The sequence below is a fragment of the Benincasa hispida genome, chromosome 11 (genome assembly GCF_009727055.1).
Source record: "Benincasa hispida cultivar B227 chromosome 11, ASM972705v1, whole genome shotgun sequence".
NCBI lineage: Eukaryota > Viridiplantae > Streptophyta > Magnoliopsida > Cucurbitales > Cucurbitaceae > Benincasa > Benincasa hispida.
In genome coordinates this window covers 62415795-62421404 of record NC_052359.1, presented here as the reverse complement: position 1 = coordinate 62421404, position 5610 = coordinate 62415795, and the positions used below count along the sequence as shown (strand labels likewise).

The window sequence follows — 5610 nt, the reverse complement described above, 5'->3', positions numbered from 1 at the left end:
CCTCCCCAAACAAAACAAAACAAAACAAAACAAAAGTGTACACACACTTGTTGTCATTATATAATGTAATGTTTTCAAAATAGTCTTTCAATTGCTCCTTCATTATGTTCTCTCCACCATCCACCACAAATTTGATCCAAATCGAAAGCATGACTTCCTATAAGTAGAGAAAAATGGGCAAACAACATATAATAAAAATTCAACTACCCCACACAAAAGAATTTATGAAATTCAAGCTATAGAGCTATGGAAAGACAACATTTAAACAACCATACAGTAGGTCGAGATATCATTTAAACAACCAACATTTAAACAATTACATTTCTGCACACATATACGTATGTACATAAATTCTCAAATCTTTGATTTCGAGTCTTCATGGAAATTTGCAAAGAAGGCCGAGATATCATGTTCTTGTTATAAACAACCACAAAGAAGCTCAAATCACATAATAAAAATCCAAAGTATGCCAAAACATAAGCATAAGCATATGAAAGAGGAAAAGAGGAAATTAGCATCCAAAATCTAAAACTCACATGATCCAATGATGACAAAAATGAAGAATCCAAGAAGAATAGGGCCAATAGGGTAGTCCTTTCCCTTTTTTTGTAGCAATCTCAGGCACAACTCCTCTTCAAAATGTTCGTCTCGAACCTTTCCACCTTCCAATCCGCAAGATGCGTGATGTCGTCTGAAAAACCCATCAATCAAATCAAATCAAATCATAAATCGAAAAATCTACAATGTCAACAACATGATCCAAGAAATTGAAAACAACAATTTGAACAAATAAGTAAATCAAGGATCATGTTAGCACGTAAGAGAACAGACCCCAATAGGTAGAATTCTACTTACCTAAGTATTTTAAAAGTGCTTCTCAAACAATCAAGAAATCAAGTTTATTACTCTTATATTTTGAAAATTTTCGGTAGCATAAGAACGCTACCACAACAAGATAAAAAATTTACCTTGAACCCGTTTAAAGAAACACACTCCCAATAATATCCCACAACCACTTCTTCTCAACAGAGTTACCAAAATTCTCAAAAAATGAATATTCAATACTTCATAAAATAAATCCAACAAAACTTGTTAAAAACTAACCAACTGTATTCAATGACAACTCAAGTAAACTAAACAAATACCTATTATAAGTTCAACTCAAACATCTAATTAAGATCCAACTTAAATTTAAAACACTTTCAAATTCCAAATATTTGAAATAAGCAAAATTCACCCTAGATATCCAAAAAACATGACAACATTTTAAAGCTAGCAGAACAACAAGACTTTGAAACTTAGTTATGGAAACAGGAATTTGATGGCATCAAGAAACTTCATAAAAGACTTGAGCTTTATAAAAGACTTGCACTTACAAATAAATGATTCTTGAAGTAGTTGCATTGCTACAATTCAATCCACTCTAAGGGTATTCCACCGGCACACATAGATCTCCTTGCCAATCCCTCTTTATCCCATAAGTTTGACTTGATATTGCTAATTGCATTCACAAATGATCCAAAGCAAAATCACAAAATAGTATTCTTTAATTTTCAATAAACTCAAAGAGTACATTTAGAGAAGCATACTATCTCATTGATTTATTTCCAACTCTATTATGTCTTTCATGTAATATACTCAGGAAACAAGACCTCAGGCACAAAAAAGAAAAAAAGAGAAAATACCTATCGACAACAAAAATACCCAGGAAGAAGCTAGCAATGCTAAATAGAAAAACCCATCTAGGAGAGAAGCCATTGGTGGGCTTATAAGATCTGATGAAACCCATTAGAGCCTAAGCTTCCAAAGCTCAACGAAACGCTTCCAGGTTATTCTCTTAAGATTAAAAGCGTCGGAAAGAAGAATCAAAATGAACCCATGAAAGATGAGGAGCAGAGAAACTATTACTTAGCTCACAAATAATAAGACACAAATACGTTACATACCAAAAGATTATGAGGCTTTACATCTTGATGACAAACTCCAGGAACAATGTGAATATAAGCTAGCCCCCCTGAAGATCTAATAAACACATTGATTTAATGTTGGAATGAAGATGGAAAAGAATAAATAAAAAATGTCCTGCAAGATTTTTATAAGAAAATTCCAAATTATCTTAACGTTTGTCCTGTAAGACTTTCTTTATGGCAAAAGTCTCCCCAGTTTTCAATCACTTCGCCTAAGAGGAGTATTAAGAAAATTTCAAATAGAAGTACAAATAAAGGAAAGGAAAGGAAAAAAGTTTTATGTTGGTCACAACTTCTATAGATATAATGTATAGCAATGGACTTTAAAACAAATTAAATAAATTCTTATTTTTAAGTTTCATGTTGAACGTTGTTGCTATTATAGGAAAATATTTGCTTTGGGACACATAAGATACAATGAAAATTACTTACCAATGTCGAAATAGACACGACAAGATAAGATATTACTTCTCCATATCTTATCAATATTTTGACAACTATGATGATGAAAAGAAACGTCCTTATTCCCTGATATTAGCAAAAATAAGCTAGCATTTAGTAGGAATTCTCATTGTGAAGTAGCATTTTCTTTGGTCTCAATTTCTAAGCTTTTCTACATTGACTTCCATAATTATTCATAAATATTTTGGTATAACTAAGCATAATAGTTTTTAAGAGTACCTTTGCATCTCATTTGAAAATACTCTTCATTAGTGAATCGAGAACAAAGCACATGCAATGTAACTTTAAAATATCAATCGATCGCTATAAAATGTGTGCAATATTATCATGTAATTAATAGTAACCTAAGAGTTCATCAAATATATATATCTCAAATAGTACCGTTAGAATTGGTCTTAAAAAGTTCATCATAGATAATATAATAAAATGAATAGGAAGCAGATACTTATAACTAGGAATCAAAACTCAATCAATCTCTATATAAATGCTGGAATCTGACATTGTAAGGCAACATACACAAGATTAAGAAATTATTCCTCTTCAAAAGGTTCAATTATTCTACATGAAGTTCTGTTAATTACCTCAGACTTCTTAATGTTGAAAACCGTAGTGATGGTATTTACTCATTCGCAAGGCTTCACACATAAGCTGGAAATCTCCTGATATTCAGATAAATAGCACATCAATAAACAATACAACCAAATTCCTTCGATTAGAAAGAAATTAAACTTACGAATCGAAAGAAAAATGGAAGAGAAATAAGTGCACCCATTAATCATATAAGATGAAATCAACAACTTGGATGGAACCCCAATAAGTCTAAGAAGGAAAAATCATTAAAAAGAAGGGGAAAAAAATACTATGTTGATCGCAAAACAAGATGAAATCAGGAACTTTATTATATTATGAACAAATAAGGAAAAATCAGTAAAAAGAAACCTCGAAAAAACAAATCTGAGTGAAGATCGGGGCTAAAAGAACAGGCGAAGCGAAAAGATCCGACCAAAAAAACGACAGAGCAAACAGATCTGACAACCAGAAGGAGCTGGATAATAAGCTGAAGAACCCCACGACAGAGTTGGCCGACTAGATCTGAGCGAGCTGTGAATGGCGATCTGCACCACCGGAATGGCAAAGAACGACAACGCTAGATGAAGACAATGTTGAATGAAAATGACCCATGACGAGTTGGTGATGATCGCCAGCGTCCCACCTCTACAGATTAGAAAAGCCCACGACCCGGAAGACTCAAACGTTGGTGACCCACATCCACGACCCACCTCTACAGACGAAAGACCCACGACTAAACTACCAACCACGACGATCGGAAGACCTCTACAGATCGAAAGACCCGGAACCTGAACGCTGGTGACCCACCTCCACGACGAACGAGCTGAATGGCGAGTTGAATTGCCAAATCTGACAACCAGCGACCCACCTCCACTAAACCCCACGACAGATCGATACACGAACAACCAGATCTGGACGATAAGGGGAAGAGAGGGTTTGTAAGAGAGAAGTGAGAAAGGAGAGAGAAGAAAGGTGGCGAAATGAAAGAGAGATATTTTTTACTAAAGTTAAAAAAAATAAATGAGGACCTTTAATGTCGGTTTTAAACTAACATTGTAGCCGATCTTTAATGTCGATTTTTCATTTTTTTTAAACAGACATTATACACCCGATTTCACTTTTTCCAATTGACAATAAAGCCCAAAATTCTTGTAGTGATTCAATCCCACGGGAAAGTAGATCCTTGCTCCAAACAAAGGTTGGGCTTAAAATGCCTAAACAACCCTTGAAACAAACACTCTTAAGTAATGTTTATAAGCTTAGTTTTCAAAAACAAAAAATAAAAAACCAACTAGTTATCAAACGGCACGCGTACGCACAATTGATATATTAAGTATATCAACATTTATATCATATGTATCAATATAGTCATTGTTATGTATATCAGTATTATTGGTTCCTTCAATATTATAACAATTTAGGTATATCAATATTCATATGAGGTACAGAGCAAATATTTTGGTTATAGAAGACAAACATTTCATTTAATATATTTAAATGATACAATAAAATGTTAGCATAAATACTCTATATCAATATTGAATAGATAAACCCTAGAATCATTCATGTCAAATTTTCAAGAATATATACATACTGGATTCCATTGAAAGATTTATGATGACTCTAAAGTGGCGACTATTATCTTCCTTAACCAAAGCTCCAAATGCCCTAAGTGGGATCTCTCTCTAGATGGGATTCAAGAAAGACTGAGTGCTTATTGCTTTGGTATGTTGGGGACCATAGCCTAAGGTCTCTTTATATACTAATTCAATTAGGGTTCCCATTAAACCTTAATTAACTAGGAATGGGCTTCTACCTATTAAGTCCATACTCAATTAGGAATCTAGGGCCTTAATTAATTAGATCACATAATAGGGCCCAATCTAATAAAATAACTCAATGTGATAAATTACTAATCCACATACATAGCCATACTTTAATTAAACATATTATTATTTAAATATGTCTAACAATCTTCCACTTGGGCTATGTCTATGTACCTAATATAATAAATCACATAAACTTTAAGCACGCATAAACAGGTTATTTCAATAATAGAATTTTCTTTTAGTTCAATCTGATTCATCTCCTGTATTAGCATGGAATCAAGGCGGCTTTCGTCACTACCCTTGTAACTAAACCTTCCTTGATCACCAATTCTAATACATTCAGTGACATAGATAAAGTATGGATGGATAGCATGGAAACTGCATGCAAAGTGATCTAGATCATACCTGTCTCCAACTGGTCCAAATTCCTTAATGAGATCATTCTAAAATTTTTTTATGCTAAACTGCATGCATGATAAACAAGTTCAGATAATAAAACATAAACCATCAACTTTATTCTATATAGAAAATAAACAAAATAAGGTCAAAGAATATCCTCAATAACAAACTCCCACTAAACCATGGAATCAGAAAAGTGACTAACACCTTTGTGAGCAACATACTCATGAAAAACTTTAGGTGGTAAACCTTTAGTCAATGGATCTGCCACCATAGAGTTTGTTCCTATGTGTTCTATTGAAATTTGACCATTCTGAACTCTATCTTTAACAACCAGAAACTTCACGTCTACATGCTTTGACTTCGTATTGCTTCTATTGTTG

The 5610-nt window shown here is 33.3% G+C and overlaps 1 long non-coding RNA gene across 6 annotated transcripts; it reads right to left on the bottom strand.

Moving 5' to 3' along the window:
• Positions 1-6: 6 nt before the first annotated feature.
• On the bottom strand, positions 7-3991 carry LOC120090140. Of its 6 annotated transcripts, none has more exons than XR_005485435.1 (7): positions 3369-3991; positions 3011-3088; positions 2400-2495; positions 1686-2022; positions 1377-1497; positions 537-691; positions 7-157 (listed from the first exon to the last, which is right to left on the bottom strand). It is a non-coding gene; the product is annotated as an uncharacterized LOC120090140 (long non-coding RNA). The 6 variants fall into 6 exon arrangements; XR_005485436.1 differs by lacking the exon at positions 7-157 and having other exon boundaries at positions 198-691; positions 1686-1836; positions 1947-2022; XR_005485438.1 differs by lacking the exon at positions 7-157 and having other exon boundaries at positions 197-691; positions 1947-2022.
• Between the last annotated feature and the right edge of the window lie 1619 nt (positions 3992-5610).